A 27,456-nucleotide genomic window follows, 5' to 3' on the forward strand; every position below is an offset into this window, starting at 1 on the left:
AAGCAGGTTGTGCATTTAATAATGAGCTCTTAGCCTTTATCAAAGCAGAGTCATGTCTGTACTTTTTGATGCTATTGCGAGATACGTGACAGACGGCTTTAATCTAATAGATTGTATAACCTAAGATGATATTGTCAAACACATTCACGGAGGGAAAATGCAAATGATTGTTTTTCTGAACCTTCCACAGCAGTGATCGCCAGTCACCTTCCAGCATACTTCAGTAAATCGCAGATAAATAATAAATGCACCTATGACTCTCTAGAAGTGATTAACCATGGGTAATTCAAGGACAGACTTTGCCAGGTGTCTACTGCACAAAATATCTTTCTTAGCGCTTTATTATACATTCAGAATCGTCTTTCTGTAGTGTGGCACGTCCAGTTTACAATGTTTGCAGTGTTTGCAGGGAAGGACTGTTTGCCAGACACTTTAAAAGCTCACCTCTTAAGTTCCACATAACCAGGAAATGTATTACAACCTTCCTGGACAAGTAACACAAATCAATAATAATTGACACTGGTTTACAAAACTGCACTTACATCCTTTGTAACCAATTACCCTATTGCCAAGAAGAAAGGGCAAAACACTACAACCGGTAGGATTTATTAAACCAATTAAATTCTCTTGCTTCTCATGCTTGTTTTATTCTGTCCGTAGATCAGAGGCACTGATGCAGTCTTCTAAAAGGACAATAGCCTTCAAATCCCCAAGCCCCAATTAAACCGTTCTTTTTTTTTTTTGTTCTTTTTTCATTTAGCGAAGCAACTTTTGTGGAATAAGTGAACGCTAACATCTTTTAACATGCAACAAAAAACTTAGCGTAATTATTGGTATATTAGGAAAGGTTGATTGAATATTTGGTGTGGGGTGGACAGTGAATTTATTGTGAGCGTATTGGATCTTAACTGTGGGAATTTAATTTAGTATGCACATGCATACTTACTCTTTGTTTTTACCCTTTCTAATGAATTCTCTATCCTCAACAAAAATGCTTTGATTCCAATATGTCTTCTTGTTTTTTTCTTTTGTTTTTCTAAGTTATGATGTTGTTGAATAAACTGGTAAAGTTGCTGGATCATGTAAAACTTAGTATGGAGAGTTTAACCTGTAGACCCATGAAACAATTTGGTTACTTCACATGTGAAATAGCTATTTACACTTCCGTGGGAAAAACAGTGTTGAGTGATGTCTTCTCCATATTCTCTACCAAGCATGGAGACTGTTTACGTTAGTCCTGATCAATCAAAATAGAATTGTTTAGTCTCACAGATGCATAAAGCCTTATTTACACTTATGTAAAATAAAAGCAGATTATAATAAACACTATTTTAATCTGATTTTTTTCCGATAAGTTGCTTCCAATAGAAATGTTGGAAATGTCTTCACACGACAGTGATAAACGGCCGAGTGACGGCCGTTCTTTTAATGGCCGTCACACGACCGTTTTCAGAACAATGATGTTCTATGGGTGTATTCAGACGGCCGTTTTTTTAACGGCCCATGAATAATGGGCGGCAAAAAATAGGACATGTCCTATTTGTGGCCAATTTAATGGCCTGACGGCCCCCATAGAAGTCAATGGATCCGTTTTTAATGGCTATCAATGCATGTAACAACCGTTTAAAATGGATCTGTGACATGGGGATTTGCAAGGGAACTACTAGGAGTATCTCCCTACTCTGCCATTTACTACGCTACTGCACTACAGACTCTCAGGCAGAGTGCTAGTAGCTAATAGCGCTCTGCCAGGACTCCAGCTCTGGGGAAGCCCCAGATATCACTGTCCATATATGGACAGGGACGTCAAGAGGAGAGAGGGAGTTTCAGGCAGAGCGCTAGAAGCGGCTCTGCTCTGGGACTAAGTCTCTGGGGAAGCCCCTGACATCATTGTCTATATATTCACAGTGATGTCAGGAGCAGAACAGTGTCCCAGGCAGAGTTTTAGTAGCACTCTGCCCGGGACTTTAGCTCTGGGGTTGTCCCTGACATCACTATCCATATATGGACAGTGATGTCAGGGGCTCCCCAGAGCCGGAGTACCGGAGCTGAGCCTTTACTAGCACTCTGCCTGGGACACTGCTCTGCTCCTGACATCACTGTCCATATATAGACAGTGATGTCAGGGGCTTCCCCAGAGAAGGGGTACCAGAGAAGAGACTTCACTAGCGCTCTGCCTGGGACTTCAGCTCTGCTCCGGACATCAATATCCATATATGGACAGTAAAGTCAGGAGCAGAGCAGGAGTCCCAGGCAGAGTGCTAGTAGTGCTCTGCCCAGGACTATGGATCTGTGGTTGCCCCTGACAACACTCTCAATATATGGATAGTGACGCCAGGTGATTCTACTGAAGTGGAATCCCCAGTCATAGCGTAGGCAATGCTCTGGCTGGGTATTCCACTCCTAGAGGGAGCCCCAAAGGTGCTACCTACAGGGAGGGTGGCTGTGTGGCACTACCAGGGAGTGGGGCTCTGTGGCACTACCAGGGAAGGGGGCTATGTGGCACTACCAGGGAGGGGAGCCATGTGGCACTACCAGGGAGGGGGGCTGCGTGGCACTACCAGGGAGGGGGGCTGTTTGCCACTACCAGGACGGGGGCTGTGTAGCACTATGAGGAGGGGGGGCTGTGTGGCACTACTGGGAGGGGGCTGTGTAGCACTACCTGGGAGGAGGGTGCTGTGTAGCATTACCTGAGGGAGCTGTGTGGCCCTATCTACAGAGGGCACTAAGTTTATTGGGGTACAAACTGGGGGCCTAACCTCTATATGGAAGCATAAATAGGTCCTAATGTCTATATTTTGGCACAAAGTGAAGTTTTCTGCCATTTTACTGCCGCTGTGAGTTCCCCCAAAAGTCCACATAAACCTGGAGCCGGCCCTGGGTCCATGCACACTTCCGTTGTTTGAACAGGACAGTTTGGCCGTTCCGACAAAGATATGACAGGTCCTACTCCTTTTTGACTGAACAGTCTCAGCCATTTCATTAATTTGGTCCGAAAGCCACCCGTGTGCGGTTCATGTTTCACGAATCCGTCATTAGTGGCCGTATGACGACCAATAGAAGTGTGAATGAGGCGTAAGACAGATAGTAATACCACACAAAGTAGTTTCTAGTTAAAATTTCCCATATGTCTACTTTATGTTGGCATCGTTTTTTGAACGTCCTTTTATTTTTCTAGGACGTTACAAGGCTTAGAACTTTAGCAGAAATTTCTCACATTTTGAGGAAAATTTCAAAAGCCTTTTTTTTAGAGACCAGATCATATCTGAAGTGGCTTTGAAGGCCCTATGTATTATAAACACTCCATTTCAAGGGCTCTATATATTAGACTCACCCCATTTAAAAAACTGCACCCTAAAAGTATTCAAAACAGCATTTAGAAAGTTTCTTAACCCTTTAGGCATTTCACAGGAATTTAATGTTAAGTGGAAGTGAAATTTACAAATTTCATTTAGAAAATCTGTTTTAATCCATTTTTTACTGTAACACAAAAGGATTTACCAAAGAAACGCAACTCAATATTTATTGCCCAGATTCCGCAGTTTTTAGAAATATCCCACATGTGGCCCTAGTGTGATAATGAACTGAAACACCAGCCTCAGAATCATAGGAGCAGCCAGTGGATTTTGGGGCCTCCTTTTTATTGGAATATATTTTACACACCATGTCAGGTTTGAAGAGGTCTTGTGGGGCCAAAACAGTGGAAACACACCCAAAAAGACACAATTTTATCAAGGGGTATAGTGAGCGTTTTGACCCAACAGATTTACAGTTTTTTTACTGAAATTCGGTCGAGAAAATGTATCTTTTTTCCAATAAAATGTTTTCCATTTTTGCAAGGCATAAAGGAGAAAAAGACCCCCAACAATTTCTCTCGATTATGGCAATACCCCATATATGGTAATAAACTGTTGTTTGGACACACAGCAGGGCACAGAAGGGAAGTAGCACCATTTGGGTTTTAGAGCTCAAGTTTTGCTGGAATGGTTTTTGGGTACCAGGTCGCATTTGCGAAGCCCATGCGGGATCAAAACAATAGAAACCCCCCAAAAGTGACCCAACTTGGGAAACTACAGCCTTCAAGGAAATTATCGAGGGGTATAGTGATTATTTTGACCCCCACAGGTTTTTTGCTGAATTTGGTGGAAAAAACATGAAACTGAAAAAACATTGACATTTTCAATTTTTACAAGGAATACATGAGAAAAAGAACCCCAACATTCAAAAAGCGATTTCTCCTGATTAAGGCAATACCTCATAAACCACTGTTTGGACACACATCAGAGCTTAGAAGGGAAGGTGTAATGTCCGTGGCTGTTGGCTGTCAGCTCCAACCTCCCCCTGACAGCCGCAGCCACGAGACGGCAAGCGCTGGCCCCAGCCTCCTCCTCAGGAGATGCCAGCGCTCACATCCACTCACCTCTGCCGGATCCCGTAGAACGACCTTTGACCCTTGAGTACCCTGGACTATAAGAGGGTTCCAGCCCCCTAGTTCTATGCCTGAGCGTTGTTGTGTTCCCTAAGTTTGTCTATGTGATGGATGGCCTCCTAGTTGTTTCCTGTTTCGGTCCCTGTTCCAATCGACATCCCTGCACCTGTCCCTGTACCTATACTTGTTTCCAGTTCCTGTTACTAGCAATCAATACCTTCCTGGTCGAGCACTGTGCTGTGCCAAAGTCGTGCTACGCTACATCCACGTCTGACCTGCTTCATCTCGCCTCATGTCCGCCTGCTACCTAAGTCCCAGCCGAGCCTGCCCTGCCGCTGTCTGAGCTGCCACAGGTACTTATAGAACTATAGACAGTCACCTGCTCCCTGTTGGCCAGCTGCCTTACTGCCACGGCGATAAGGCCCAGTGGGTCCACAGACCCTTCATGACAGTACGCTCAGGCCATGGACCCCGCTGGTCGATCCAAGACTATGACGACGTCACAGGAGATGCGAGCGGATATGCTGGACCTCCGGTCTCGACAGGGCCAACTCCTCCAGGCATTGAACATTCTTCCACGTCGGCAGGAGGCACAAGCTGCTGTTCCTCCTACTACACCTCCTGGCAAAGTAGATCCTCAGTCTACACCTCTTGGCAGTATTGATCCACGTGTTTCTTTGCCACTTCCTGACCGCTATGATGGAGAAGCAAGTACCTGTCGTGGTTTTCTTAATCAATGCCAGATCCATTTCAGTCTGTATGCTAAGACTTTTTCATCTGATGGTGCCAGGGTCGCTTTCATAATTTCTCTCCTCACCGGCAAGGCCCTTGCATGGGCGAACCCTATCTGGGAGAGACAAGAACCAGAGACACGTGACTTCCCTGCCTTCCTCCGGACTTTTCACATGGTGTTTGAGGAGCCTGGAGAGGTCTCATCTGCAGCGGCCTCTTTGATTAACCTACACCAAAGAGACCTCTCCGTGAGTGAGTACGCCATCCACTTCCGCACCCTGGCGGGAGAGCTCTTATGGAACAATGAGGCTCTGGTGGCTGCATTCTGGCATGGACGGTCTTCCAGAATTAAAGACGAACTTGCCGCCCGGGATCTGCCGTCTACCCTGGATGACCTCATCCTTCTGTCTGCCCTGATTGATATACGGATCCGTGAACGCCTCCAAGAGATTCAACGGGAGAGGGTCCTTCCTAGTCTGGTCCCTACTTTGCAGCAACCCCTGCTGTCCCCGATGTCGATCCTCCTAAGAAGTCGGTAATAACGGACCATTGTAAGTTATCCACTCAAGAGAGACAACGCAGGCGCACATCTGGACTCTGTCTTTATTGCGGTCTCGATGGCCATCTTGTGCACCTGTGCCCCCAAAGATCCCAAAACCTAGGGTTGCTTGGAGTGACGACCTTGGGTAAAGAGAGACTTCCGTCTAGATTGTCCATACCCGTGACCATAGTGTCCGGGGAGAGAACGCATCAGGCCTCTGCGTATCTGGACTCTGGATCCGCGGCAAATTTCATCCATAGAGACCTGGTGGACCTTCTGCAATTGCCCACCACCCCTCTAGAGAGCTCGTTGACAGTTGCTTCAGTGAATGGACTACCCCTGCCAGACCCTGTTATAGCCGTGACCAAGCCGCTGAGGCTCCAAGTGGGAGCCCTACACTCCGAACTTCTGTCATTCTATATCCTGCCCAAAGCTGTTAATCCTGTGTTGGTGAGTCTGCCGTGGCTCCGACTGCATGCCCAAGTTCTGGACTGGAATTCTGGAGAGGTTCTCCAGTGGGGCCCTGAGTGTCAAGGTCGATGCCTGGTGGGGATTCGTTCAGCTCGGCTTTCTCTACCTCGAACATTAGCAGGACTGCCGGCTCATTATGCTGCATTTTTGGACGTTTTCAGCAAAAGGGAGGCGGAGACATTGCCTCCACAACGGGCGTATGACTGCCATATTGAACTGATCCCTGGTGCATCCCTTCCCCGTGGTAGGGTGTATCCTCTCTCCTTGCCAGAGACTCTGTCCATGTCCTCCTATGTGAGGGAGAACTTAGAAAGGGGCTTCATGCGAAAGTCTTCTTCCCCAGCTAGAGCCGGGTTCTTCTTCGTCAAAAAGAAAGATGGCTCTCTTCGTCCTTGCATCGACTACCGTGGTCTCAACCAGATCACGGTGAAGAATAAATATCCGTTGCCCCTGATCTCCGAGCTATTTGATCGTATACGTGGTGCACATTTTTTTTCTAAACTAGACCTACGTGGGGCTTACAACCTAGTCCGGATTTGCCAGGGTGATGAGTGGAATACTGCATTTAAAACCCGTGATGGACACTATGAGTATCTAGTAATGCCCTTCGGCCTGTGTAATACTCCCGCGGTCTTCCAGGAGTTTGTGAATGACATTTTCCGTGACCTCCTATATGTTTGTGTTATAGTCTATGTAATGACGGAGTAGGGAGACAGACAGGTGAGCCCTAATCTACCCGCCACTCAGTCCCTGCCTACTTGCACGGCCCGTCCTAGGCAACGACGTACAACTGGGCGACGGTCCCTATGCTCAATAAGTGCACGACAGACCAACAAACAAGGGTACACAGAAGCTAAGGGAAATGGGGCAGTTGCCCACGGCAACACCGTGAGCAACAAGAGTAGTGAACGAGCTGAGTCAAACCAGGAGTGTATGAGGTACCAAACGCAGAGCAGGAGAGTAGTCAGTAAGCCAGGGTCAATTTGAAGCAGAGGACAATAGAACAAGCAGGAGTGGTAGCAGATCGAGTCACTCTAACAGACCTAGGCACAGATGCAGGCTGATTAATCACAGGTGTCGACAAAGAAGCTGTGTCAGGCAAATCCATTACAGTCTACCTTGATGACATCTTGATTTTCTCCCCAGATCCTATGACGCACCAGAGACATGTCCGTCAGGTACTGCTACGGTTAAGGGAGAATCGCCTGTACGCCGAGCTGGAGAAGTGTGTATTTGACAAGGATGCTCTACCCTTCCTGGGCTATATAATCTCGAATCGAGGTCTCGAGATGGACCCTGAGAAGGTAAAGTCTGTCCTGGAGTGGCCACGCCCTCAAGGCTTGAGGGCCATACAGCGCTTTTTGGGATTTGCTAATTTTTACAGGCAGTTTATTCCGAACTTCTCCTCTCTAACTTCTCCCATCTCTAACCTTACTAAAAAGGGTATGAACGCCAAGGTGTGGACTCCTGAGGCATAGTCCGCATTCGATAGTCTGAAGAATGCCTTCACGTCAGCCTCTATCCTCCATCATCTCTCTGCAGTTCTCGTTGTCGGGTGGACGCATCGTCTGTCGGTGCTGGTGCACTCCTGTTCCAGAGAGGCCCCAAGGGCAAGTCAATGGTATGTGGATTCTTTTCCAAGCTCTTCTCTTCCGCAGAACGCAACTACTCGATTGGGGATCGGGAGTTACTGGCCATCAAATTGGCTCTGGAAGAGTGGAGACATGGACTAGAGGGCGCAGCTCATCCGATTTTGATTTTTACGGACCACAAGAATCTGACCGACCCCCAGACGGACCAACGGCTGAACCCTCGTCAGGCCAGGTGGTTACTGTTCTTTGCAAGGTTCCAGTTTGAGCTTCATTATCGGCCGGCCAACAAGAATGTGAGGGCCGATGCCTTGTCCAGGTCTTTCGAGACAGAAGACACCATTCAGAGTCCACAGAACATTATCGATCCATCTTGCATTGTCTCGGTCAATCCCCTGCAAATTGGGGACATTCCCCCTGGGAGGACTTTTAAGCGCCTGGCTGATCGTGGAAGAATCCTCCGCTGGGGTCACTCCTCTAGACTGGCAGGTCACACGGGGTTACGTAAGATCCGGGATTTGATTGCTCGTCATTTCTGGTGGCCCAATCTGCCCAAGGATATTGTGGACTTCGTTTCTTCCTGTGCTGTATGTGCAGCCAACAAGGCCACCCACTCCAGACCTGCTGGCCTGCTCCAGCCATTGCCTGTGCCCAATGCTCCCTGGCAGCATATAGCGATGGACTTTATCACGGACCTGGCTCTCTCTGCGGGATGCAGTGCTGTCTGGGTGGTGGTGGACCGATTTTCGAAGATGGCCCACTTTGTTCCTCTGACCGGTCTTCCTTCTGCTCCTCAGTTGGCCAAGTTATTTATCCAACACATCTTCCGCCTGCACGGCTTGCCGCAGCATATTGTGTCTCATCGGGGGGTTCAGTTTACTTCGAGGTTCTGGAGAGCCCTCTGCGGACTTCTTGGGGTGAAGTTGGACTTTTCTTCTGCCTACCATCCTCAGTCTAATGGTCAGGTCAAGAGTATCAATCAGATTTTGGAGAACTACCTACGCCACTTCATCTCCAAGCAGCATGATGACTGGGTGCAGCTGCTCCCGTGGGCAGAGTTCTCCTACAATAATCACACCAGTGAGTCTAATAGGAATACACCGTTCTGCATTGTCTACGGCCAGCAGCCGCAAATTCCTCTTCTGTTGCCTGACACTTCCGAGGTACCCGCAGCTGACTCCACGTTTAGAGACTTTTTGAGGATCTGGCAGCAGACTCGATCCTCCATCCTAATGGCGGTGGACCGCACGAAACGGAAGGCTGACTCAAGGAGAAGAGAGCCTCCTCGGTTTCTTCCTGGCACTAAGGTCTGGCGGTCGTCCAGGAATATCCGACTGAGGGTGCCGTCATGTAAATTTGCTCCCAGGTTCCTCGGACCATTCAAGGTTCTGCAGCAGATCAACCCAGTCACCTACAAGCTTCGGCTGCCTCCTACCCTCAGGATTCCCAACTCCTTCCATGTCTCCCTCCTGAAACCTGTGATCCTAAACCGCTACTCCAAGACTCCCAGCAATGCGGTTGCCTTCAGCGTCCCCTCGGACATCTTCGAGGTCAAGGAGATCTTGGACACCAAGAGAGTGAGAGGAAAGACCTTTTATTTGGTGGATTGGAGGGGGTTTTGTCCCGGAGAGAGGTCCTGGGTGCCAGAGGAGAACCTCAATGCCCCTACTCTTCTGAAGAAGTTTCTCTCTCGCTCTGGTCCCAAGAAGAGGGGGCGTAAGAGGGGGGATACTGTAATGTCCGTGGCTGCGGACTGTCATCTCCAACCTCCCCCTGACAGCTGCAGCCACGAGTCGGCAAGTGCTGGCCCCAGCCCCCTCCTCAGGAGACGCCAGCGCTCGCATCCACTCACCTCTGCCGGATCCCGTAGGGCAGCGCGCGCACCGGACCTCATGGACGACCTTTGACGCGTGAGTACCCTGGACTATAAGAGGGGTCCAGCCCCCTAGTTCTTTGCCTGAGCGATGTTGTGTTCCCTAAGTTTGTCTATGTGATGGATGGCCTCCTAGTTGTTTCCTGTTTCGGTCCCTGTTCCAGTCCCTGTCCCTGCACCTGTCCCTATACTTGTTTCCAGTTCCTGTTACTAGCAATCCATACCTTCCTGGTCAAGCACTGTGCTGTGCCAAAGTCGTGCTACGCTACAGCCATGTCTGACCTGCTTCATCTCGCCTGACGTCCGCCTGCTACCTAAGTCCCAGCTGAGCCTGCCCTGCCGCTGTCTGAGCTGCCACAGGTACCTATAGAACTATAGACAGTCACCTGCTCCCTGTTAGCCACGGCGGTATGGCCCAGTGGGTCCATAGACCCTTCGTGACTGAAGGAGCACCATTTGGCTTTTGGAGCTCAAATTTATCTGGAATGGTTTCCAGGTGTCATGTCGCATTTGCTAAATCCCTGAGGGGCCAAAACAGTAGAAACCCCCAAATGTGACCCCATTTGGGAAACTACACCCCTTAAGGAATTTATCTAGGTGTATAGTGAGCATTTAGACCACAGAGGTCTTTTGCAGAATTTATTGGAATTAGGCTGGGAAAATGAATATCAACATTTTTTCCACAAAGAGTACGGCAATATCCCACATGTGGTCATAAACTGCTGTTTGGACACATGGCAAACTCAGAATGAAAGGAGCACTATTTGGCATGCAGATTTTGCTGGACTGGTTTGTTGGCGCCATGTTGTATTTGCAAAACCGCTGAGGTACCAGAGTACAGTGAAAGCCCCCAAGAAGTGACCATATTTTGGAAACTACAACCGTCAAGGCATTTATCATTTGCCTGGACATATGACAGGGCTCAGAAGTGAAGAGCAACATGCACATTTGAGGCCTACTTTGATGATTTTCATATCATTGACCAACAATTGCAGGGCTCTGAGGTCAAATAGTAAAACAAACCCCTAAGTAGTGACCCCTATTTTGGAAACTACACCCCTAGGGCATTTTAAGGGGTGTAGTTAGCATATTGACCCCACAGTGTGTTATTTCATTAGAAATTAATGCGCAGCGGAGGGTGCAAAGTGAAAATTGCAATTTTCTACTGATATGCCATTTAACTGGTTGCCGACACAGGACGAGTATGCTCGTCCTGAGCAGCGAGCACTTCGCGCATTAGGACGAGCATACTCGTCCTGTGTGACAGCCGTCTGTGCCGTCTCTGTGTGTGCGATCGAGAGCGGGGCAACGGCTGTAATACACAGCCACGGCCCCGCTCTGACAGCGGAGAGGAGAGAAACATCTTCTCTCCGCTGTTAACCCTTTGAACGCCGCGATGACAGCTGATCGCGGCGTTCAAAGAGGGGGGACTGCACATTGATCGCGTCACAGAAAATAACTGTGACGCAATCAAAGCCCACAACTCGTATGGCCAGACAGCCCAGGGTCCAATGAAGGACCCCAGGGCTGTCTGAACATATTTCCTGTTGTTAGGGCATACTGAGGTATGCCCTAACAACTGCCTGTGTACGATCAGTAACAGGCTAATGTACTGGCATATAGATCTATGCCAGTACATTGCAGTTACAAAATAAAAATCAAAATGATAAATCCCTTTATGGGATTAAAAAAAAAAGTTAAGTGAATGTAAAAAAAAAATAATGGTAAATAAATAAATAAAAAGTAAATAAAATACACAGAAACATAAATTTTTTATAATAAATCAACTTTTTAAAATATAAGTCCCAAAACATAAAATAATATAGACATATTTGGTATCGCCACGACCGTAACAACCTGTACAAGAAATGTATAACATTATTTATGATGATCGGTGTATGGTGTAAAAAATAAAATATTAAAACTGCTGCACATCTGCTTTTTTTCTGCATTTTAATCTAATTAAAAATTTATAGAAATTAAACGATAATGTATTTGTACCAAAAAATGGTACGTACATAAAGTACAACTCGTCCCGCAAAAAACAAAGTCTCATACAACTACGTCGTACAAAAAATAAAAGCGTTATGAGCGTCGGGATGCAAAGAGGGAAATTTTAAAAAAATTGCTCTGTCCTCAAGGCTAAAATTGGCCGTGTCCTTAAGGGGTTAAGTGCACAATATGTTGTGCCCAGTTTGTGCCACTGAAGACCCATGAAACAATTTGGTTATGAGAAATATCTCATAAACTGTTAAGCGGGTTCTCCCCGGTATGGCGATGCCATATATGTGGACATAAACTGCTGTTTGGGCATGATGTAGGGCTTAGAATGGAGGGAGCACCATTTGGCATTTGTAACGCAGATTTAACTTGGTAATAGTTCTGTTTGGCGTTTTACTGGCATTTCAGCTTATAATGTGGGGGCATATGTAAGGTGGGCAGAGTACATCAGTGCATAATAAGAGGGTATAATAATGCAGTAAATAAATAATAATCCACAGATGTGTGGCCAGTGTCATACTGATAAATAGTGTCCGATCTTATCCACTTTTGGAAGGATCTGCACATTTTGTATCCCCATATTCTGAGAGCCAGAACTCTTTTATTTTTCTCCAACTGAGCTGTGTGAGGGCTTACTTGTTGCAAGCAATGTGACCAAAAACCAGCAATTCTGACAATGTACATCACTTTTTATTCTATCTTTTGGGAGGGGTGTTGACGAAAGAATAGCGATTCTGGCATTGTTTTTTATGTTATTTTTTTGGGTGTTCACCATGCAGGAAAAATTGTTTTATAGTTTGGGTTGTTACGAACACGGTGATACCAAATAAGTTCACTTTTTTTAACGTTTTCATTTGTGTCCTATAATAAAAGGCTTATTATAGGAAAAAAGGCAGTTAACTTAGAACTTTTATTTTTACACTTTTGTACAACATTTTTATTAACTTTTGATTATTGTCCCACTAGGGACACTGACAGCAAGCCTATTAGGCTCTGTCTTCCTGCGGGGCCTAATGGGCTTCCGTACGTGGCTGACCAGGAGGCCATTCTTAGGCCTCCGGTTGCCATAGCAACCATCGGCACCCCCACGATCGCGTTGCGGTGATGCCGATCGGTTACAAACCACTAAGATGCCGCAATCGCTTTTGATCGCAGCATCCAAGGGGTTAATGGCAGGGAGCGGAGCTAGCTCCGTTCCCTGCTGTTACCCGCGGCTGATGCTTATGAGCCTGCATCATCTTTTTGCGAACCGGAAGCTTTTTAGGCTCCGTCTCCTGGTGGGGCCTTACAGGCTTCTGTACTTGGCAGACAGAAGGGGATTCTTAGGCATCCGGTTGATAAAGCAGCCATCGTTAACCCTGCGATCACATTCCCAGGGGTGCCGATCGGTTTTGATCGCTGCATCTGAGGGGGTTAATTGGCCGGATCAGATGCTAGCTCAGGTCCTGGCCTTGCAGCAGGGTGTCAGCTGTAATATACAGCTGACACCTGCTAGTGATGGAGCAGGCTCAACTTCTGAGCCTGCACCATCACCACAAAGTACAGTTACCTTGAGTTGCGGGAAGTTATTGCCCACAGCGACGTAAATGTACGTCAGATGTCATTAAGGGGTTAAGCATTGTTATACCGTATATTATAGCTATAACAAGTGCAGCCATAGGAAGTTTGCATATAGGCAGAAATCATGTAGAACTGATTCCCTTGGTATGAGGAATGATGTGTTAGTCCTGTCATGACCAATATCAGATGCTAAATTTTCCATTACACAAAAGATTAATCCAGGAGTTGAAGCAGAGATTTTCAAGAAAAATTGTCATCTGTTTTACAGTCATTTTATTTTAGCTTCTTCTACATTTTGTTGTGTTATTTATTCAGTCTACGCATCGTAACTACCAACTTGCAATGTGACTTTGTTGAAAACTATAAATTATCCATGAATTATCTATGTGTTATAGCAATTTTATATCATGATGAAGAATTTTGTAGTGACTTGTAAGCTGAACTGGGCCTAAAAACGAATTTGTTTTGTTATCTAGAAAGATCTTGAAATTGTGGCAAAAATAAAAGAAAATAAAGTTTAACATTTTTACCTTGAATTCAGAGAGAATTTTGGCATTACAAAAACAAGTATTTAAAGAGGAGGTGATCATCAGTTCATGGTTTGTCAGAAAATAAATTTCTTACCTATTCTTAATGAATGTTGGCTGCCTTTCAGTCTATGTTCTTAATCCCACTATGCCAGCTAGAACTCATCTTCTGTAAATCTCTCAAGATATCCATAGCAAACCATCATCAAAAAATCACTACCTCACCTAAATGTGTGTGGAATAATCTAAGGGCTTATTCACACGAACGGGTGTCAAATCGGCCATAAAATCCATCAGGTCAGCGGCACTGACGGATTCAGTGTCAGCCGATCCTACGTGTAAGATCCACCTGTTATCGATCACATCTAAGTTATGAACTTAGATGTGATCGGTAACAGCTCGATCCTGCGTGACCTGACAGATACAGGTTTCTGCGCACAATACAGCTGTTCTGTATACAGGATACAAAGCAGCTGTATCTTAAAAAGTACAAATAACTTTTAATAAAAAGTAATTAGAAAGTAGCACCAAACCCACTGATAGACATTTTTATTAAAAAAAAATGTTTTCAAAGGTTTACATAGCCTTCAAACAAGACGGTAAGAAAATGTGCCAGATTCATCAAAGTAGTGCATGCTGTATAATAAATTTAGTGCACCTAGCTAGACATGTTAGACACTTTCCTCTTTCTTATACCACCTCTTAATTGGTTTAGATTACACCAATTTTTGTGTCAAATATGGCCACATATAAGTGCTCAGTCAGTCATAAGGTGTTTTTTTCAAGGATTTTTTTTTTGTGTTTAAGCAAATAACACTTTTATAATGTTTATACATTTTAGTACATTATTTTATAATAATGAGGTTTTATCCAACCACATAAATATCTAAGCCGCATATTCATTGTGTAAGCAGTAGTTGTTTGGGAAAAAAAGGTCAGACAACTCAGAACGAACATTATGTTCTCTTCCTTTTGCTTCCTATAGTTATGCCCTTGGTTATGCTATTTAAAAATCAAGTATATTTTCCAAACAATTCTCTATTTCTGCAACATTTATGTACTAGATTAATTGATACAATCATATTGCTGTCAAACAAATATTACATTCCATTCCCACTGATCTGGTTAGTGTACAAGTATTGAAATGTCAATGTCTTATGACATCTGGTACAACCGATGAAACTGGGACATGTTGTAAGTGTCTTTACTTAGATGATGTACTTAAACAGTGTTAAATATGAGCATATTTAAAATCATGTAACTGCTACAATTTTGTATATTAAAGCCACTAAAATTCTACAAAAAAATTGTGTTTTCATAAGACATGCTTATAATATGAGATGTCCTCTTTACAGTTGCTTCTATTACATATAGACAATACTGATAATTCAAGATGCATTACGGTTTCAGAAAATAAAAGGAGATTCATCAAATCATGAAAATTGTGTCAATTTTAAATTCCTGATGGTTTTCAAGATCTCTGCTTGCTGTGATTTAATGGAAACCATCATTGTTTACTTCCAGTGCATACATACTGTATCTGTCCTGTCATGTAATGATCATAGTTGCAGTACAGTTATCAGAGCTCTCGCGTACAAACAACCCATGCCCGTCCCTCTCTCTCACAAGTAGAGATGAGCGAACTTATGAAAAGTTTGGTTCGGCTGGTTCGCCGAATTTCACGAAAAAGTTTGATTCGGACCGAACTAGTTCTGACCGAACCTGTAATTTCTGTGCGCCGAGCGTGGTACTGTCCAGGGTGCTGAAAGAGTTAATGGGCTGCACTAACTCTTTCAGCAACCTTGACAGTACCAAGCTCGGCGCGCGGAAAATAAAATTTTAATGTAATTAAAAAAATAAATAAATACATTCATACTTAAATTCCTCCTGTCCGGCCTCCAGCGATGACGTTCCATCCATGTCGCCGCTGCAGCCAATCACAGGCTGCCGATGGAGCCAATCACAGGCTGCCGCGGCCTCTGCAGCCAATCACAGGCTGCAGCGGCCTCTGCAGCCAATCACAGGCTGCCGCGTCAGGAAAGAAGGTCGGACTGGAGGAAGAAGAGGGACTCGTCACCAAGACAACGACCGGGTACGTATGAAATGCTTTTTATTTTATTTTTAATCAGCAGCCTCTTTTCTCTATCAGTGATTGATAGAGACAAGTGGCTGCCGATTAGTATAATATTTTTGTAATGTTTTTTCTGCCCGCCCGGGTTCGGTCAAAACGTGTTCGGCCGAACCCGGTGAAGTTCGGATTCGCTGCGGTTCGGTTGTCCCGGTTCACTCATCTCTACTCACAAGCCATGGACCTGTGTGCTCATTGCAGAATATATTTTTGACCACTGAAAGTAATCATTGAAGGTTACTATTGAATGAGAGCAAGTAAAAGTCTTAAAAAGCATAAAAATTGTATAACTTTCATGATACAAAGAATAACATTTTTTTGCAGAAACTGTAAGGGCATGCCCCCACGTGGCGGATTTCCTCCGCAACTGTCCGCATCAATGCCGCACCTAATCCGGGTTGCGGATTACGGCTGCGGATCTGCCCAAAATGTGCAGTAAATTGATGCGGACTAGCTGCTGCGGACTGCGGAAAAAGTGCTTCCCTTCTCTCTATCAGTGCAGGATAGAGAGAAGGGACAGCACTTTCCCTAGTGAAAGTAAACAAATTTCATACTTACCGGCCGTTGTCTTGGTGATGCGTCCCTCTTTCGGCATCCAGCCCTACCTCCCTGGATGACGCGGCAGTCCATGTGACCGCTGCAGCCTGTGATTGGCTGCAGCCGTCACTTAGACTGAAACGTCATCCTGGGAAGCTGGACTGGAGACAGAAGCAGGGAGTTCTCGGTAAGTATGAACTTCTATTTTTTTACAGGTTGCTGTATATTGGGATTGGTAGTCACTATCCAGGGTGCAGAAACAGTTACTGCCTATCGCTTAACTCTTTCAGCACCCTGGACAGTGACTATTTACTGACGTCTCCTAGCAACGCTCCCGTAATTCCGGGAGCCCCATTGACTTCCTCAGTCTGGCTGTAGACCTAGAAATACATAGGTCCAGCCAGAATGAAGAAATGTCATGTTAAAAAAGCAAGACGCATCCGCAGCACACATAACATGTGCATGACAGCTGCGGACTTCATTGTGGAATTTAGAATCTCCATTGAAGTCAATGGAGAAATTCCGCCATGAGTCCGCAACCAGTCCGCCACTGCTCCGCAACAGACAGAGCATGCTGCGGACACCAAATTCCGCTCCGCAGCCTATGCTCCACAGCGGAATTTTACGCATCGTCTAAACGAACACTTCTAAATTTAAGTGGAAGTCAATGGAGAAACGGCTCCGCTGCGGATTAACGCTGCGGAGTGTCCGCAGCGGAATTCAAGTGAAATTCCGCCACGTGTGAACCCAGCCTAATACCTCATGAATTTTCAATTTCTACAATATTTATTGTTATTGTGCTGACAAGATAAAATATCGTATAGCAAAAACCCGTAAAATTGTCACAGTGCATTTGAGTTGATCTACTATGGCACCAATTGATAGATCTACAAGAAAATTGAGGAACAGTATCTAACAGTCTATATAAGAGGAGACCAATAAATATTGCAATATGTCTGGAGTAAGGGAAACATGTACTCTTGTTAAACTTGTTGACCACCTCACATTATTTGATGAGGTCACCAAAGTTTGAACACCAAAGGGTGCGTGAGGACATAGAGATTGGGATCTCTATGAGGAGAAACCTGGTGGACTTAGATCTATAAATGTCCTGTAGTTATATCCATACACTTTGAACTCTGAACGACTATTTCAATTAGATATACATAGATTTGGCCTGGACACGTCTAATTTGGTACAAGTGTTTGCTTGTTTGAAGGTTCAATCTATTCTAAAATGTTGTTTGTTGAATTCAAGAATTATCAGAACCAGTATAAGTAGTAATAGGAATTTATTTAATCTGGTTCTGAGGGTGACTCTAGCAATGAATCCATGGAAGGTTCAGAATTACCATAGCTCTGTTTAGGCGTGTAGCTACAGGAGGTGCAGAGGTAGCAGTTGCACCTGGACCCTGGTGCCTGAGGGGGCCCAGAAGTCCCTCTGCCACACAAGAAAACACCAGTAGTATAAATAGATCATGGTAGGTGAGGACCTGGTACAGTATTATAAATTACACATGGTAGGTAAGGCCTTGCTACAGATATTGCATTGGAGTTGAGGAGCTTCAAGTTAGGCTTCGTTCACAACGACTACGGTATTCATTCAGTCAAAACGACGGAACCCTTGCATAACTGAGACAAATGAAGACCATTTGCACCGGATCCGTCACCATTTAAATCAATGGTGATGCAAATGGAAATCTATGGTTTCCGTTTGTCTCAGTCAGGGTTCCGTTCTGACAGGAAGCTCCAACGGAAGGTCAGAACGGAACCCTGACACAGATATGAACGAAGCCTTATGCATCTGATTATGTTGTATATGGTAATGTGTTTTCATAAAGTTTATGTATGGAAACTGTCCATCTGGTGAAAAAAATATTTACCCTCCCCCCAGAAACTAGGCTTCTCTTCACCATGGGCTGTGTTTAGTATTGACGCTCAGCTGAGCTGCAATACCAGACATAGCCCATAGTGGCGTTATTTCCTGAAGGAAAAAAAAAACTGCTTATTTTTCCTAATCCAGGACGACCCGCTAAAATTATATCTTAACCCCTTCCCGACATTTGCCATATGGATACGTCATGGAAAGCCAGTGCTTCCCGCATTTTGCCGTATCCATACGACAAATGCATGGCACCGGCTCAGTAGCTGAGTCAGTGCCATCATCGCCGTATGTCAGCGGTGTATTACAGTTGACATATGGCTGTAATGGCAGAGACAGAAATTAGCTTAGATCCCACCATTAACCCCTTAAATGCAGCGGTCAACAGCGATCGCTGCATTTAAGGTGCTTGCAGCTCATCGGCACTCCAGCAATTAAATTGTCAGGTTTCGGTGGCTGCAATGGCAACCAAAGGCCTAATGCTGGCCTCCCGGTCTGCCTAGCATGGAAGCCATTCAGGCCCCCGCCCGGGGGCGGGGGCCTGAAAGGCTTCCGTAGCCGACAGCAAGATGGCGCCGGCTCAGGAGCTGAGCCGGCATCATCAGCAGTGGATGTCAGCTGTATGCTATAGCTGACATCCACCTGTATCGGCAGGAACCGGAGCTAGCTCCGATCCCTGCCAGTAACCCCTTAGATGCAGCGATCGAAAGCGGTTCGCTGCATCTTAGAGGTTGCTAGCAGATCGGCAGCCCTGCCATGCAATCAGGGTTGCCAACTGCTGCTATGGCAACAGAAGTCCTAACAATGGACTCCTGTTCTGCCACTATGGCAGCCGATTAGGCCCCGCCGAGAGGCGAAGCCTAGTCGGCTTGCTGTCAGTGAATGACTGACAGATCTAATACATTGAACTGCACAGGTAGTGCAATGTATTAGAAAAAACAAAATCAAGTCCCCTAGTGGGACTTTAAAAAAAAAAGGATAAAAAGGTGTAAAAAAAAAAAGTGAAAAAAAGTTTGAAAACATATAATAAAAGTTTCAAGTAATAAAATAAAGCACAATCGCCCTTTTCACTTATCAAGTCCTTTATCACTGAAAAAAATAAATAAACCATACATATTTGATATCGTTGCGACCGTAACGGCCCAATCTATAAAAATATTATGTAATTTATTCCACGAGGTGAACGACGTAAATAAAATAAAAGCGTAAAAAACTATACTAGGATTGTTGGTCACTTTGCCCTACAAATATTGGAATAAAAAATTATCAAAAAGTCGCCTGTATCCAAAAATGGTGACAGAAAAAATACATTCTTTTTACAAAAGTTATTTTATTGTGCAAAAAGTTGTAAAACATAAAGTGCTATAAATTTGGTATCGGCGGAATCAGACTGACCCGCAGAATAAAGGTAACATGTAATTTATAACGAATGGTGACTGCTGTATAAAAAAACCCTAAAAAAACTATGCCAGAATTGCATTTTATTGATCACCTGTGTTCCCAAAAAATAGGATAAGTGATCAAAATGTCGCATGTACCCTAAAATGGTATGAATAAAACGACAGCTCGTCCCGCAAAAAAACAACCCTCATACCACTACGTCTATGAAAAAACAAAATTAGTTAAAGGAACAGTGTCACCAAAATTTTTTTTTTTATATCAGTTTTATGTTAGGGTTTTATTAAAAACGTTTATATTTATTTGTGTGTTTGTGTGTTACTTTTTTCTATTTTCACACTTTTTCTTCCCTATGGGGGCTGCCATTTTTTTTTCCATTTCTGCATGTGTCGATTAACGACACATACAGACATGGAATACGGCAGCTCCAGTCCCATAGGGACTGCGAACGGGGCCCGTTCCATCCACTATGGTGTACGCCGTGTGTGTGGGAACGGCGCATGCACCGCTCCCACACAGTCCAATTTGAAATGCGCGCCGTCCGGCGCCATTTTCCTGTGGACCGGAAGTCGCGGCCGGACAGTAAGATTACTACTTCCGGTCGCGGCTTCCGAACTTGTGCACATGGAGCAGCGGCAGCAGACGGAGCGGACGGACCGGAGGGAGCGGCGCCGACTGGAGCAGGTAAGTGATTTCTATGTATGTTCGTGTTTCAGTGTGTGTTTACTAGTGTATGTAAACCTTCTACACTGTGTGTTAGCTCAAAAAATGGCGACACACAGTGTAGGAGGTTAGACCGTTCAATCCCCTCGTTTCTCCCGGCACTAGCCAGGATAAAGGAGGGGGGGATTCTGAGAGCTCACTAGAGCGAGGGATTTTTTCCCAATTTTGCAGCATAAAGCAATGTGGTTGCTTTACCACATGCAATGCTGCAATTTTGGGAATTTCTCCATCTAGTGACCAGTGCTGGGAAATATTATAAATTGAATCAAATTTATAATATTTCCTGACTCGTGAAAAAAATAAAAAAAATTAGAACAATGTTTAATCACCTACACACTAATTGTTTAACTAAAAAAAAAAAAACATGTTTTGCTGGCAACACATTCCCTTTAAGGCTCCAATAAGCCAGGAAAGAAAAAATATGCAACTGTGCAGGCCCGAGGGGAACATTTCTTCTGTTTCAAGAGGCGAATTATCAAGGCCCTAAAATTAGGGAACCAGGAAGGGTAGGACCCAAACTTATCTGCTGGAAACGAGGGTGCCCGTATTATACCAGGAATACACTTTCCCAGAAAAATTCCCCAAACTGTAAAGGTGCGGAGTGTGGACCAATTGGGGGATAAGAAACGATACCATTTATCAGTGCGACATCGGCCTGTGTAGAAAGGATTGCTTCACAGCAAAATATGTATGGAATGTTTATTGTTTTGTTTTTACCCCATTATTATACCACCTGACTATGCCTCTAATGTACTTTGCCCAGCTTACATGTACCCCCACATTATAAATTGAAATACCAGTTTACAGCCCGAAAAACAGCCGAAAATAGGCCGTGTGAACATACCCTAATACTCCAAGCAAAACTACTACTAAGCAAAATCCATGCTCCAAAAGTCAAATGACGATCCCTCCCCTCTGAACCCTACAACATACCCAAACAGCAGTTTACTTCCACATATATGGCACCACCATACCCGGAGAACCCTTTTAACAATTTTTGGGGTGTGTGTCTCCAGTGGCATAACTGGGCACTACATATTTGCCACTGAAATGGCATATCTAGGGAAAAATTTAGATTTTTACTTTGCACCATCCGCAGCGCAATAATTTATGGAAAAGACCTGTGGGGTGTAAATGCTCACTACACCCCTAAATAAATGCCTTGATGTGTGTAGTTTCCAAAATGGGTCACTTCTCAGGGTTTTCTTTTATTACTTCACATCAGAGCGTCTGCAATTGTGAACCAATACTTTGTAAATCGCCAAATTAGGCCTCAATTTCTTATGGTACTCTTTCACTCCTGAGCCCAGTCAAATGTCCAGGCAAAAGATTAGGGCCACATGTAGGGTGATTCTAAAACCGGGAAAACAGCATAATAATTAGAAAGCTGTCTTGTTATGGTGGTACAGGCTGGGCACCACATATTGGCATATCTATGGAAAAAAATCCCATTTTCACTCTGCAACATCGAGTGCACACTAATTTCTGAAAAACACCTGCGGGGTTAACATGCTCACTACACCCCTAGCTGAATACCTTGAGGGGTGTAGTTTCCAAAATGGGGTCACTTCTGGGGGGTTTCCACTGTTTTGTTCCCACAGGGGCTTTGCAAATGTGATATGGTTCCCGAAAAACCAATCCAGCAAAATCTGCTCTCCAAAAGCTAAGTGGCGCTACTTCCCTTCTGAGCCTTGCCGTGTGCCCAAACAGCAGTTTATGACCACATATGCGGTATTGCCGTACTCGTGAGAAAATTGCTTTACAAATGTTAGGGTTCTATTTTACCTTTATTTGTTGAGAAAATGAAAAATGTTAAACTAAAGCTACGTCTTATTGAAGAAAACAGATTGTTTTTATTTTCACGTCCCAATTCTAATAAATTCTATGAAACACCTGTGGGGTCAAAATGCTCACACACCACTAGATGAATTCCTCAAGGGGTGTAGTTTCCTAAATGGCATCACTTTTTGGGTGTTTTCACTGTTTTGTCCCCTCAGGGGCTTTGCAAATGCGACATGGCCTCCGCAAACCATTCCTGCTAAATTTGAGCTCCAAAAGCCAAATGGCGCACTTTCCCTTCTAAGCCCTGCCGTGTGTCCAAACAGCCATTTAGGACCACATGTGGGGTATTTTTTTTACTCGGGAGAAAATGCTTTACAAATATTGCAGTGTTTTTTCTTCTTTAGTCCTTGTGGAAATGAAAAATAATAGCTAAACCTACATTTTCTTTGAAATGTAACTATGTAATTTTAACTTATAGCCTTTTGAAATTTTCTTGAAAATGTGAGAAATTGCTGCTAAAGTTCTAAGCCTTGTAATGTCCTAGAAAAATAAAAGGATGTTCAAAAAAGATGCCAATCTAAAGTAGACATATGGGGATGTTAATTGGAAAACAATTTTGTGTGGTATTACTATTTGTCTTATAAGCAGATACATTAAAATTTAGAAAAATTCTAGTTTTTGCGCAAAATTTTGGTGTTTTTTACACAATTAAATACTGAATTATACACAATCAAATACTGTATCGAGAAATGTTGCCAGTTTCATAAAGTCCAATTTGTCACGAGAAAACAATCTCAGAATCGCTAGGATAGGTAAAAGCATTCCGAAGTTATTACCACATAAAGGCTCTGTCAGGAAGGTCAAAAGTGGCCAAAGAGGGAATGAGGTCACCACATTATAAGTGCCTTATCTTGAACATAATGTGATCGGCGCTGTAATGTAGATTACAGCAGTGTGATTTATTTAGAAAAACGATCATTTTTGACGAAGTTATGACCTATATTAGCTTTATGCTAATGACTTTCTTAATGGACAAATGGGGGTGTTTTACTTTTTGACCAAGTGGGCGTTGTGGAGAGAAGTGTATGACGCTGACCAATCAGTGACATACACTTCTCTCCATTCATTTACACAGCACATAGCGATATAGCTATATCGCTATGTGCAGCCACATTAACACACTAACGTTACTGCAGTGTCCTGACAATGAATATACATTACCTCCAGCCAGGACGTGATGTCTATTCAGAATCCTGACACTTTGGTAAAGTTTGTGTGAAATTTACAGCACAGCAAGCGTAATCTCGCGAGATTACGCTGTAAATTGTCATTTAAGACGAGATCATGCTTGCTGTGCTGTAAATTTCACACAAACGTTACCGAAGTGTCAGGATTCTGAATAGACATCATGTCCTTCAGTAACGTTTATATGTGAGTAAATGACTACACATCATGATCTAGCAAGATCACTATGCGCTGCGTAAGTGAATGGAGAGAAGTGTATGACACTGATTGGTCAGTGTCATACAATTCTCTTTACAACGCCCACTTGGTCAAAAAGTAAAGCACGCCCAGTTGTCCATTAAGAAAGTCATTAGCATAAAGCTAAAATAGGTCATAACTCCATCAAAAATTATAGTATTTCTAAATAAAAACACTGCTGTGATCTACATTACAGCGCCGATCACATTATGTACAAGATAGGCCACTTATAATGTTGTGACAGAGCCTCTTTAATGTAATATTTTATTTTAAAGAGATGTGATTTTGTGCTGCTAATTCTAGTCTATTAAAAGGGCAACTTTCATTAATTCTCCCAGGAAAGTTATCAGTAAACAGCAAGGACTGGTTTTCACAAAAAAAGTGCTCCATTTTTTTTGATAACAACAGAATGAAATGAATTGGCGGGTGGCGATTGTCAGCAGAGTGTGCTATATCAGTCTGGTGATTGTCATTAAGCTTGGTGGGAATGACATCATTTTCTCTAAGAGGCAGTCAGCTTGCAAATGTCAACCAACTCCGAAAATGAATGTCTGCAGCTGCCTAATGTTTGTTTCTGCAGTTTACTAATAGAAACCTTTTACTTCTAAGATCTGTTACTCATTCAGCTATTTAAAACTTTTCACTTTAGAACATCTGCAAAATTGTGCAAATGCTGTTATTAGAATGCGGAGAGTAGATTGATCAAAGATTACCAATGTCTAGCTGATTGTTGCTGCCTACTTATTACATTGGTATGCCAGTAATGCATTCTTTGGAGCCCATTCATTATAACACAAATAATTTTGCACAGCAAGGAAATTTGAACAAGAAGAATTCAACTGTACTGTATCATTTTCTATGTTAACGCATGTTCCTTTGCTTTTAGAAAGACATTAGATACAAAAAGAAGGAATTTCCTATGTGCTTTTTAGATGTTTTAACATTTATGAACATGCAAGGACACATACATTATTCATACATAAAGACCAGAAGAAAGTTGTATTAGTAACAACTGCTAACTACTACTAATGTATGGACAAGAATGTTGTATTGCTACAAAGCATAACCTAAAACACAGCTGCTACGAAATCCTTGCCTTGAGAATAAATAAAAAATGACAAACATAAAAGCTCTATTTATTCAGAATATCAAGACTATCCCTCCATTTTCGGTGCCCCTCATAAAAATGTGCAATCTCTTGTCCCCTGTCAATATCGTTAGAAAAAAAAGATCCCACCCCTCCTGTAACTAAAGTGACAATAAGATTGTCCCCTCCTTCCAGATAGATAACCCCCATTCAACAATTGTTTGTATGTATCATGGCAACCATCATGAAATGCAGACATAAAGATGACTTCAAATACTTCATAGAATCTATAAAGAATTAAAATGTGAACTATTTTCACTCTGTTATTTTCAGTATTCTTTACTAAGAAACCATGTTTTCCTTATGCATTTGCTTTCTTCAATAATATATATAATTAAGAAATCAAATATATAAATATATCATGAAATATTTTTGTCATTTTTTTACCTTTTTGTACATTATTTCATTGAAATTAATGTCAATTGAAAATATTGTTTTAAAGATCATACAGATGTGTCCACCCTTACTTTTGATTACATTTAGTTAAGTACTCCAATTTGTCATGAAATAAATTCAATACAATATTGCAACATTCTAGCAAATCCCTTGAAAGGCTGCAATGCACATCCCAACCACTGGGTGGCCACACAAAGACACATATACCATAGACATCTCATGACAGAGTATTACGAAATCATGCTTCTTTTCAAAGCTAGTCATCTGACGCTACACATCTCAGGCCATGTTTAGATAAATGGAAAAGTAAGGAAGAATACATCTGTAGTTCTGATCATTTAAATGTAATTAAGGAATCAGGGTTGTTGCTTGAATTCCAGTACAGCTGGGGCACCCTGGGGACCTGGGGGAGGTAGTTTAAGCTGAAAATGCCGCTTTTTGCCTAAGGTAAAGATTCCAGGTAGCTCATTAAAACTGCTGCCTGGAATTTGTGCAGGCAGCCATGGTGAATAAGCCGTTGGAAAGGCGAGGACCAGTTAAATATAGCTTTGGGAGCCTTCCTTCCGTTCAAAAGCGGCATGTTTAACTTTTTTCCCGATGGTCACTTATAGTTTTAATGCAAAGTTTTTGGTTATAAGCTCCACACTCAAATTATTTGTTTCGGTTACTACCCCTCTCCTAAACTACCAGTTACAGAACTTTGATCTATAGATATTTATCACACGTACATTGATAAATCAATTAAAAAAAACTAAATAAACAATCCAAATATATCACCTATTCTCAGACCATTTATTCAGAAAATGAGGCCAGTGCCTCCTTTAAAGAATATCCAAGAGAAGGTGTATGGGCAGCACTGTAGAACAAAAACCTCCAGGGCATAAGGGTGTAGGCCTCCAGGGATCCGACTTGTAAATCCCCAATGGTATACAAATGTCCTTACATTTATAATCCTTTAAAGAATATATATCCCCTATTCAGAACCTTCCCCAATTATTTACACCCTTTTTATTTTTTTATTTTTTTCAGTTCGATTTTTATTAATAACAGAGAAATATACAACTAAGGCTTCGTTCACATCTGCGCTAGGGCTCTGTTCCGATGTTCTGTCTGAGTTTTCCGTCAGAACGGGACCCTGAATAGGTTTCCATTTGCTTCACCATTGATTTCAATGGTGACGGATCCAGTGCCAATGGTTTCTGTTTGACTCAGCTGTGAAAGGGTTCCGTCGTTTTGACCAAATCAATACCGTAGTCGACTGCACTATTGATTCCGTCAAAATGACGGAACCCTTGCACAACTGAGACAAACGGAAACCATTTGCACCGGATCTATTGATGGAAATGGAAATGGAAACCTATGGCTTCCATTTGTGTCACTTAGGGCTCCATTCTGATGGAAAGCTCCCTGACGCAGATGTGAACATAGCCTAACAAAAAACAATGTCAGCCCCATTATATAAAAAATCAGACTAGAGCCACATAACACTCCAAAGCAAGATCTTAGTTTTATAAATATATATATATATATATATATATATATATATATATATATATATATATAAAACAATATCTCCAATATTTTCCAATCAGTACATAGACATCCATCTCTAAGATATGTTAGTATCTAAACTAAAGAAACAGATCACAACATTATCAAATGTTTAATAATCTCATGGGAGAAGAGCTAGTGAGCATTGCAACTATAAATGCCAATTCAATTTGAGTTTATTTAACTGAGGTTCATGGTAAGCTAATGCAAACTCATGATGCATATTGGATTTTACTTTGGCACACAGTTCAGACATAGTAGGAGGTTGAATAGACTTCCAGTGGGACGCCACACATTGACGAGCAGATCTCAATATATGTGCTGCAGGCCAACGAAGGTCTCTAGGTAAATCTGTTACATTAAACTTAATAAGGCCATTTCCATGTTGGGTAATATTGTACATCCAGCCACCAAGGATATAATCTGAATTGTGGCATTCCCAAATGGTTGGACTTGAGGGCAGGACCACCATATATATTCTAACATTCCAATTTGGCCACATTGTCTCCAGCACAAAGTTGAATATCCCTGAATAATATGTGCCAACCTAGAAGAATATAAATACCAGCGTAAATGAATTTTTTTAACTTGTTCTATATGGTTAATACAATAGGATATTCGTGTTAACCACTCACAAACTCTTCTCCACTGAGTCACAGAGGTGTGAATGTGTAGGTCATGTTCCCATGTAAGCATATATGGCAGTTT

The sequence above is a fragment of the Rhinoderma darwinii genome, chromosome 1 (genome assembly GCF_050947455.1).
Source record: "Rhinoderma darwinii isolate aRhiDar2 chromosome 1, aRhiDar2.hap1, whole genome shotgun sequence".
Classification (NCBI taxonomy): Eukaryota; Metazoa; Chordata; class Amphibia; order Anura; family Rhinodermatidae; genus Rhinoderma; species Rhinoderma darwinii.